Source organism: Myodes glareolus, chromosome 15 (assembly GCF_982192425.1).
Source record: "Myodes glareolus chromosome 15, mMyoGla1.1, whole genome shotgun sequence".
NCBI lineage: Eukaryota > Metazoa > Chordata > Mammalia > Rodentia > Cricetidae > Myodes > Myodes glareolus.
In genome coordinates, this window is record NC_142040.1 from 17,127,047 (window position 1) to 17,138,231 (window position 11,185).

The following is an 11,185-nucleotide window of genomic DNA, read 5'->3' on the forward strand; positions in this document are numbered from 1 at the left end:
AATGAGAAAATGATGAAGGTGATGGAAAGAAGGTGCTGCAAGCCCAAGCATCCAGTGTGAGGTGAGAAGGAACCGACTGGTGGCCCCAGCAGATGCTATCACCAGCAAGAATAAGGCCTTCAGAAGGTCTGTGTTATAGCTGAAACACAAACTGCACTGACTGTCCAGATGGCCGAACAAACCAAATAAATGTCTCCCAAAGAGCTGCTAATGACCAAAGTGACCAGTTTTAAAGCACTCTCCACAGCCTTCGAGTCTCAAGAGTAAACAATGAAAGAAGATAGTCTTCACTGCGAGTCAGAAGACACTGACCTTGGCTTAGCTACTAATTTACTGTACGCTTTGGGAAAGACATTTTGCAATCGGAAAATTGGGCCCTTCCAGGTCTGGATTTACAGAAACTGGCCTAGTAAGGATAAGCACCAGGGCTGAGGGTTGTTAGTGTCTCCATTTAAGTATCTTTCAAAGACCCATATTTGGAAAGTTTGGGCCTGAACTTGGCTTTGCTGGAGTTAGAGAAACTGACAGAGATGGTACCTAGTGGGAGTTCTCAGGCCGTCAATGTGGTGTCCTCAAAGGGAATGTGGGCTGTGGCTGTCTTCCTCTCCGTTTGCTTTCCCATTGGCATCATATGAGCAGCGCATTCCACCACAGGCTCCCAGGCATGACACGCTACCTGGCCACAGGCCCTCACCCAAGGCCAATCAATCATGCACTTCATCTTCCAAAACTGTAGAGCAAAATAAACCTCTTTCTGGGTACGTAAGTTGATTGTCTAAGTTTTCTGTTATAGTCTTAGACTCACGGGCACATGACTGTTTGAATATATTCAAGAACACGTTGTTACATACAGCCAAAGGTATCTTCACTGGTTCACATGTAAGTTGGTACCCAATTGAACTCCCTTGGCCTTCCTTAGAAAACAGAGTCTGTATTACCTAGGAAACCTGGACTGAAATAAGTAAGTGATGAAAGATTCCCAGTCCAGTTTGTGCTCAAATATATTTTAATAGTCTGTGACAGCTACTTATTTTTCTTTAGTAATATTCTGTATTTGATTTTTATATAAATCTTAAAACGCTACAACCAAACTAAATGAAACTGCGAAATGCTTAGCTTACGGCTTTATGACTTTACCTGTGTCTTGTTGGCCTGACAGTGTTTGAGAAATAAGAGATACTAATTTCACAGACAAGATGAGCATTTATGTCATAAAATCATATTGGATTTAAATATATGCAATCCCTGAATATTAATTTAATACAGATAGAAAGCCTTCTTTTAATCATACTTCTAAATAATACTTTGCTTCTTTAAAGAAAAATTAGTCTCTTTCTGTTTTAGTTTTTAGGACATCTTTATAAAGTATTTTTTAATGTTTGAGCTCTACTGTTAAAGTGTCATAAATTCAAATTCTGAATTTTCTACTTAAATTCTCAGATTCTAAGGAAATAAGTATGCCTTTCTAAAGTTTACTTCTCTAGTTATTTAAGTTTAACCTTGAAAAATTAATGCGCCCTATAGAAATGATTGCAAGACCTGAAAATATTGCACATGAAATATGTTTGTTCATATCTAACATAGTCAGTATGTAGTGATGATTATTAAAATCAGTAACTCATGCTTTCTATAGATGCTCAATTCTTGCTTCGGGTCACTAATCATAAAAGATTTGAAGCCCTAAGTCTTACTTTGGGTCACTTTATGTTTATAATAAACTGCCATCACTTACACTGGCTTTAATCATTACTTTGGAATATATTTTACTGGCCAGAGTGGTTGTTCAGTGGGTAAAGGCGCCTGCTATGAAGCCTGATGACCTGAATTTGGCCCCTAGGAGCCACTTGGTAGGAGAGAACTGACTCTTCAGGTTGTCCTCTGAGTTCTACATGCTCACTGTGGAACATTTGCCAATACCCAAATACCCATAAATAACACACAAATGTAGCAAATATGTTTTATATCCACAGAGCTACTTACTAATTCCCACAATATTCTCTAGTTCTATATTCAATACCTCTTGAAGAAGGTTAGTAGACCAAATGTGTAATCAATATTTCCACTTTGAAGAACCAGTACTCCTTATGAATATAAGTGTGTATGTAGGACTAATGGAGATTTGAAACACATATGAAACTATCTAACTGAATATTAATAATACCTAATAAATATTGGACACATCAATATTCAGATAGTCAAATCTTATAAAACCAAAGGAAAATAATAAGAACTTGACTCTAGAACATAACCCCCACATTCTTACTTCCCAGGACAAATGCCAAAAAACCTAACTCTTTACATACCAACCTTAATCCTTAAAAACAGGTCTGTATTTTTTTCTAAATTAAAGAGAAAAATCTGTTTTCGTATCTACAACAAGTTTTCTCACCTGCCCAGAGACTATTATTAAGCCTAAATTTAAAGAATAAAATCAGTGCATTAAAAACATAGAGGTGAAATACGTTTGGGATGCACTGGTATTAAATTACAAAAACGTGCTTGAATAAATTGTTCCCAAACAAATATGAGAGCTCTCAAACTAAATCCCAGATCTCTAACCCAGTGGAAAATGAACCAGAAGATCCGTATTCTGAGGTCCATATTCTGATTGTCCAGCAGTAAGCACACAGTGGCCTCCCACCTTGAGTTTTGTGCTGGAGGTCACGGGTGCTCCAGCCAGCCTCTTCTCTATCTCCACTCATACCTGCCCCTGTCAGCACGTTTGCCACACTCAAACTGAAGGATGATCAGTCATGGCATTGGTAACTATGTCAGAGAGCCATTCCTGATTTGGGGTGTCTCAGGTCTGTATATCTATTGTCCCTTCATCAGCATAAGTAAACATATATTTCCCTTTTCTTTCCCAGTTTTGTGAGACCCACACATGTGTCTTTAAATAAGCTCTACCATGTTTCTCCTGCATCTGAGCCTACTAAATGAGAAAATTGACTCTGTTTCTAGCATGCCTTCAACTCCCATTTCTATTCTGCTCCAGAATCTATCTCCTAAGTGTGCTCTGCTAGTGACAACAAATCTCTGTACGTGGAAAGACTGAGGAGATAAGCCCGCTAGTAGTCACTATATTTAGCCATATACTTCAGTAAAGTCAAAAATAGGAAAAAGCCATCGAACCCTCAAGGTCCAGCTGACTGCAGCTGTTTAGTTGCCTGGGAAACAAAAGACAAGGTCAACGGAACTTGTATCCCTGGGAAATGTTTGCAGAGAAGAGGGGCACCTCACACTGGGAATAGACTGCCAGGGCTCTATTAATCAGATAGTTAGTATTCTCCCTCGTTCTTAGGAAAGCCTAGATGAGTGAAGGTAACCTAAGGACAAAGACACAATGGTTCTATCTACCATCCTGTCAAAGAGCTGGTCTGGACCACTAGTAGTCTTGGATACCTCAGTTACAAATTAGATGTATGAAGCATTACATGTTATACTATAGTGCTTAGTAGTGCATGAACTCAGGAAGAATCTCCAAGAGATGCTCCTGGTTTGTACTTCCCAGTACTGACTGTAGCACAGGAATCTGTCACAGCCTGGACCTGGATTCCTGGACCTAGACTCAGTTAAGCTGTTTAGTGATGTTCCTTAGCACTCTGTTCTCTGCCGGGGACTCTGCTTTCGTTCCTCCATCTCTGCCATGCTCTGTTCTCACTCTAGCATGTGACAACACTTTTTTTTATGTATTTGGGAATTATCTCCCTCTTTTAACCAACACAGAAACCTTAAGAGAAAACCTCTACCATTTTCTTCACTTCTAGCTCTACAATACCTAGGACATTCAGTAACTGTTTGCTCTAAAATGATGACTATGTACTGACTTCATGTCACTAAAAACATTCTCTCTACACTGTCCCCTTTTATTCTCTTCTATTAAAAAAATACATTTCCAATCAGAAAATACAATTTTCCATGGTATAGTAGAAATGTTTACTCAGCAAGTTCCTTGGGATGAATCCTTAGGATGGTTCGAAGCTTTTACTATAAGAAAAAATTATGCCTCAAGTCAGGCATGGTCACTTATACCTTTAATACCTAAGCTCTTGGGAGGCAAAGGCAAGCAGATATGTGTGAGTTCAAGAACAGTCTGGTCGACAGAGCAAGCTCCAGGACAGCCAGGGCTGTTGCACAGAGAAACCCTGTCTTGAAATACCAAAAAATTTGCTTCAGTCTATGTGTAGTAGGGAATACCTGTAATTCAGCACTGGGCAGTCTGAATGAAGCAGGAGGATTGAAAATTCAAAGGGAGTTAGGGTCCAGAAAAAATCTTAGACTTGCCTTGTTACATATCCAGACCCTGCCCTACAACAGACCAACCTGTCAACAAAACACCGCAAGGGAAAATCCTTGCGCGTCTATCTTAGGTGATGTTCCTACCATTATTGACATAACATGCAAAGGTAGAAGTTCCAGGTGAAAGAATACACACACTTGTCAATACCTTTGCTTGGCAAATTTAAAAAATCTTTGCTGAATTGTTTTCTAAAGAAAATGTACTTATTGAGGTTCTTATTATAATTTATAACTTTGGTTCTCTACCACCCGGCCAACACGTTTCCCAAACTGTTTTCCTTGTCTGACTGGTGAAAAGATAATGCGGTGTACTGTTGCTGTTTTAGTGACTTTTTAAAAAGATTTATTTTTTAAAAAAGATTTATTTACTTTATTTTCTGTATATGAGTGTTTTGCCTGCATATACGCATGTGCACCATGGGTATGCCTGGTGCTCATGGAGGCCAAGAGAGGGCATCTGATACCCTGTAATTGACTTACAGATAGCTGTGAACCACCCGGTTGGGAACTGAACCAAGGTCTTTTGCAAGAACAAGTGCCCTTAACCACTGAGCCATTTCTCCAGCCCATTTTTACTTATTTTTTATCTACTAATGACACTGAATAAATTTTATCACAGGATTCAAAAACATATTTTTTTGCAACAGTACCAGGCTGTAATTTTGCCCAGTTTTTTGCTAAATTCAAGATTTGTTTTAACAGGCAGAGTACATCAGTATCTCTCACTTATGTAGTTTTCTTTTTCAAAGCTTTTTCATAGGTATTTGGTATTTTAAACATTATAACTTTATTCATTTAATAAATGATGACACTGAAGGTCCAGTAGTTCCATTTAACTTGGTTTCCCAGCTACAGCATCCAACACAAGCTTTCTGATGACCAAATCTAGTAGTCAGTTTATTCTGTCTCAGGTCAGGTTGAAATAATTTAATGGTAAAAAGACTGTAATTTATGACTTATTACGTCTGTGCTTACTATGAAATGCGTAATTTATGTTTTAAAGTATTTATTTTATTTTTAAAGTGTGTGTGTATGCACGGACGTGAATGCACGCTTGTGTGACTGTGTGTGTGATGTGTGTGTGTGTGTGTGTGTGTGTGTGTGCTAGTGCAGGTGCCTTCAGAGGCCAGAGGTGTCAGATCTCTCTGCATCTGGATTAAAAGTGATTGTAAACAGCCTGACATGAAGCCGAACTCCAGTCCTCTGCTAGAGAAGTGCACACTGCCTCACACACTCCACTGAGGCTCTATGTGATGAAAATAGGTAATTTCTGGCAAGCAGTCTATATTTGTATCCTTCTATGTATGACAGACCGATCAAAAATAAGTTTAGGATATGGAGTTGGCAAACACTTTTAACAAAGAGTCTATGTACAGACCACTGAAAGAAAAGCTACCCAGTCACATCCAATCCTAAGAACGTTTCATCAGATTTGCTTTTGTGTCCTAAATGCATTTACAGATTTTCATATCTACCAAGTCTAGATTATAAGAAGAAACTGACAAATCTTCACTAATCCAAATGGAATTTGGTCAAACATGTCTTTACTTTCCCTTGTTCTGGCTCCAAACGTATGCAACAGGTAGCATATTTTTCCATACTAGGGCAAGTAACCTCTAACAATGAGTGTTTGCCTGTCTCCTCATTGATGTCTCTGGGTGGGGGAGAGGAGGAATTTTTAAAACCCACTTAGCATAGGCATTCATTCTTATGTCACAAAGCGCTAAGAAATTCTGTCCTTCTCAGAGCCATAACCCATCTGAAATGTAGTCAAGGGATGTTTGACCAAGAATAAAGTCAACAAAAATGTTTAAACTCCAACCAGAAAAAAAAAAGAGATTAAGTATACGACTGTGGAAGAGGGAGTCGGCTGGTCTTTGTGCTTTCAGGGGCTCCAGGATGTCCTATTACTGACCAATCATTAACCTGAGAATGTTTAAGCATAGCCCTGTAAGAAGAGACGGAACAATGGGTGCATCACCCACATTAATCATATTCAGTTTTGAGTTAGCTTTTAATAACCTTTCCAAACAGAAAGTTACTCCAATACAGATGGAGGTAGCTCGGAATACCAGAAGGATTGCCCTCTAACTTGTAAAAGCAAAGAGGGGGAGACCTACCTGCTCATAACCACCCATAAACCCGAGAATTGTTTTCAAACTTCCTTTTTTAAAGAAAGAACTAAGGCTGATGAAGAGGCTTAACTTCTTTTTGTATACCACCAAGGAAAAGGAAACTTTGAACTCGTACATCAATTCAAAGTGATGGTCTTGAATCCCATCCCTCTTTCCACCGCCCACAAGAAGATGAAGGACTGTGGACTTCCTGCTGGAGGAAGTAATTGCTCAATTGCTTCGGAATCCACTGGAACCCTTCGCAGCATTAGTAGGGACAGGCAGATGCAATTTGTCAAATATCCCTTTCTTACTTTGTGCTCAGATTCTTTGAGACCCCCTTCTTGCTACGTTGCTCTTACAATGGGATCCCACTCCACCTCAAAAAAACTATCTGATGCTTCCTTTGTTGTTTTCCTATCAAAAATCAACGTATTCCGTTTTAGCACGTTGTGTGTTTCCTGAGTTGAACACAGTTGCCAAGCAGCACTTAACACAATTTAGGTCATAGCTTTTAGAGAGAAACAAAACCAATAATGGTCCAATTACAAACACAATTTAAGGTGAGAGAGTGGACCCATTAAAACTTAGCTCTTCCCAACCAGAAGCTGGAGAATTTAAAGTGAAGATCTTTGTAGCAGCGTCCAGTCTGTAACGCCACACCCACCTCACATTCCCCCTCCCACCCCGCCCCAAGTCTTTTATCAACCATTTGGCCAACTTGTGGGACACACCTACCCCCTGCCCACACTGAGGGTCCTGATTAATACTCAGTTACACCAGCACTAATTTTGTCCATGGCTAAAAGTGGTCTTTAGGCAAATGTGAATGTATTTAAAAACGAATGCACGGAACAATCACAAACTTGTCTGATTTTCGTGCCAGGAGTTGACTAAGAGTAAATCTTCCTTTCTCCTTTTAAAGTAAAAATCCTGAACCTTGCATGTCACTCTCAAGAAGCAGGAGGAGGGGGCGGGGAGAGTATTTTAAAGGCTTTTAATATGAGCGTCTAGTGCCATCTGAGCAGAAGTTGGGTCCGCTCCAGCTTCAGCGAGCCTCAGGAGCTCTAGGAGGCATGCCAGCCAAGGCCCCACCCGGATTCAGCCCAGTCCCGCCCCAGTTGGCCGCAGCCGCTGGAGACCTAGGCTGAGTGGATCGCCGGAGCAGCAGCTGTGCAGCTGTCTCAGAGCCCAGGAAGTCACACCCGTCTCGCGCCCTTAACTGAAGCTCCAGCCCACGTGGCGGATGGCGAACCCCCGCCGCTGAAGGGAGTACCTAGCAGGGTACCTCCCCAAAAGCAAGATGAGCTCGGGTAGGCGGGGCGGGACCACCTCTGCTTCGGTAGTCCCTTCCCAGGTCAGAAGCAGGCAAAGATGTGCTTGCTATCGCCTTGAACATAATGGGCACGAAATTGAGACTAGTATTTCGAAACCAGTCCTTCAGGCTCCTGGCTATTTGCATTCATCTGTTTCGTCTTCTTTCCTTTCTTTTTCCGCCTACCCTCCATTGTCTTTCCCTTCACTATCTTTTCCACTCCTTTCCCTTGCTTCTGGGCGCTGTCTCCCTAGTTTCCACGTGCAAAGCGTGTCCCGGTGTGGAGGAAGTTAAGTTGGATTAGGGGGCATTCTTCCGCAAGAACCTGGAACACGGCCCTAGCATTGTGTTCAAGGACCTTAGCTAAATTTGCCAGAGCAAATATCTGTATTACTTCTCTTAAAGATGAGCAAATTGCATGTCAAAAAACCTCAAACCTTGCTCAGTTGCCAGCCTTGTGTGTGTGTGTGTGTGTGTGTGTGTGTGTGTGTGTGTGTGCCCACCCAGCTGCTGGCGCCGCCCAGAGCGCCGCGAGAAGCCAGGGGGACTGAAGAAAGGAAGGCCCTGCTCTCGGGACGGCCACATTCCCTTCTTTCCATCTCCTCCAAACCCCAAGATTCACGTCCCAGATTCTGAAGTGGAAAACTGACTATTAAAAGGGAACGGGGTCTTCTCTCTTTGAACCCAAGGATGAGAAAGCGGTTTACGGTTAGCGGTTGTGCTAAATTCTTCCATCAGGGGGAGCTCACACCTACTGCAAAGCTCCCTATTCCTAGACATCTGGGTTCTGCGAGTCTGAAAGACCCAAAGGCAAGCAGATCTTAAGGAGTGCACCGCCCCCCTTGCTCCTCCCTCTGGGCCTGCCTCCTCGGACAGAGAAGGAAGGGAGTTCACACTAGCCATTCATTTGTCAGCCATGGGGGAGGGGACGCAAAAGCAGAGAGGAGGCAGAGAGGGGTGAGAGAGAAGGCAGAGAAGATGGAGACAGAGAAGGAGACACAAAGATGAGGGGACACAGACAGAGAGCTTTACTCGAGGCGGTACAGCACTGCAGTCTGGCGGGGGGTAGGGCGGCTCTCTTCCCCTTTCTGCAGGACATGCGGAGGCGTACTTAGTTGGATTCGAGAGTAAATAGTTTAGACTATGACATTATTTTCTTACCCCTATTTCTTCAGTCTAACTCCCTGACCGCTCCACGCCCATTGACATAGAGAACTAGCCGGGACAACCGGGATGTCCCGGGTCTGCGGGCACTACCGAAGTCTCTGCAATGCCCACGCCTACTCAGGGCGATGGGACTCTCTCGGCCAGGACGTCCCCGGGGACTCCCAGCACGCGCTCTCTGCAACCACTCTACCAGCGGGTAAAGTTGCTCAACTGAAGTGGAGAAATGAAAGCAGAGCGGGTGAAGATACGTAGCAGGGAACAGAGGACCTCTGTAATCCAGGCGAGAAGACTGGACCAATTGGTCCCTAACTCGGGTCTCCGCGCCACCTTTGTCTGTAGAGCGCTCTGGGTCCTGGTTTGCTACTAAAGATGAGGGCGACAAGTTCCCCTTTCGCTTTCCAGGGCGAGGGAGAAAAATAGTGCGCATCTCTCTGGTTCAGGGCAAGCTTTCCCGCCCAGGAGCCTCCCAGACCTCCACGGTGTTCCAACAACCCCACCCCCAACCACAGCTCCTTCCCTCCGGCTCCGGCGCACCACGCGCAGGACAAAAGAACGCAGGGGCAACGTGAGAGAGCTTTGACAGCCCCCAAGTCATCAAAGAAACGCAACCCCTGTACCCTGCCCAGCCCCTGCCAGAAAGCTTTCCATATTGCTTGTGCGGGGACCGGGGGCAGGGAGGGGTCATGTCCGCGCAGGTCCGAGGTAGCTAAAGTACCCCACTGTCTAGTCGGGAGCAGCCCAGGGGTGGCTTTCCAGGAACAGAGATACTGACCACACACCAGGAGCCCGGAAACCAGGTGGTCTGCCCTAAGGTGTTTGCAGAGATCTGTATTTTGGGCAAGTTTGGGGACTCCCCATTCAAAGTTTTGCCTCAATCAGTTTAAAGACAACAAAAAGAAAAATCAAGGTGTGAGGAGTCCCTCCTATTCTTCCAACTCAAGATAGCATGACTTTTCAAGGATTTCTCTACAAAACCCCGTCCCCCTATTCCGTCCGTCCTTTTCCTCTACCCCACCCCGGGCTTCTTTGTCTACATCTTTTTCAGCACCATGGTCTGTCTGAATTCGTCTTTAACAAGCCTTTTCAAAGTTACCTGCATATTTTAAAGTGAGCACATTGTCTTAACTTCGCCTTATGGCTAGTCCTCTTGGCTTTAATTAAAGCCCTCTTCCAATTGCAGTGTACCATTTCCCCCGCAACTAAGCTCAGCGATTTTCTTTTCCCAACAAGTTTTACCCCCTTTCTTTTAAATTGGGGAACAAAAGAAACGTGATTACCTTGAAAGACGGCTTACTGCAGTTTGGGGGGAAATTCACTGCTGAGCTGTGAGGATGGGCTCCGCGTTGCCCCTGCTGATCACATAGGAAGCGCGGTGGACTGGGGAAGGATGTGGCGAGTGCGGGACGGAGCAGGAGGTGAGGGAGGATGCGCTGCTCGCCGGAGCAGATCCCGGTCCCAGCGCCTGTTCACAGCACCTACTGCTCACTGCTGCTGCGCCCGCGCGCCTTGAGTTCTTCCTCCAGAAAGGCTCGGGGCAGCTCGCCTGCAAGTTCAAATGCGGGTTGTGACACCCATCGTCATTATATCACTGTACCGTCAGCACCGAGGAGGAGACTCAGCGAGAAGGAGGAGGGAGAGGAGGAGGGTTCATTCACAGGCTCCAGAAGCGCTCGGCAGCTTCAGCCACTCCAAAGAGCCCAGGCTTGGAAACAGGCGGAGGGGCGGAAAGGAGCTCCCAGCGCCCTCCAAGGGACCGCCTGCCTCTCTCGCCAGGCACTCCCACCTCTCAGTCGTTCTTCCCGACAAGAAGTACCAATCGGCTGGGGAGGGGGGGCGGGGGAGTGCGCTTCCCATTCAGGGACGTTGTGCCATCTCACTGTGCGCTCTCAAACAACTGCGTTCCCACCGTCCCCCACTCCCCAACCCCCTTCCCCGCTCTATGCTGCCACTTCTGAATTAGGGTAAAAGAGTCCCCAAGCCCTGGTGGGGCAGGCAAGCCCGGAGCAATTAAGTATGGTCAGTTCTTAGGGGCGGACAGGACTATAAAACTAGCAAAGAACTTGCTTATAACGTGTTTATGCTCCCACAGAGCTTGCCTGTCCCATCTGAAGAGGTGTCAGGCTCAAGGCTTCTGCCAACCTGAAAGAGATACTGAGAAAGTGAGACCCTGAGCTCCAGAGAGACTGTAAGCATTCGCTGCTGCCCTCCCTAGGGAACTGCCCAATGGGGAGCCCGCGGCATCAGGCTGTACACAAAGACCCTGGCAATAAAGGGCTGGACAGGAAATCCCC

The 11,185-nt window shown here is 44.7% G+C and overlaps 1 protein-coding gene across 4 annotated transcripts in view; it reads right to left on the reverse strand.

Moving 5' to 3' along the window:
• Positions 1–10,599, reverse strand: part of Vcan (versican) — a 96,211-nt gene extending 85,612 nt beyond the window's left edge. Inside the window, exon 1 of one of the 4 annotated variants that reach the window (XM_048455872.3) lies at positions 10,172–10,599. The gene's annotated coding sequence lies outside the window, so the exon portion shown is untranslated. The remainder of the gene's footprint in view (positions 1–10,171) is intronic. The other 3 variants (XM_048455869.3, XM_048455868.3, XM_048455870.3) reach the window with 3 other exon arrangements.
• Positions 10,600–11,185: the final 586 nt, after the last annotated feature.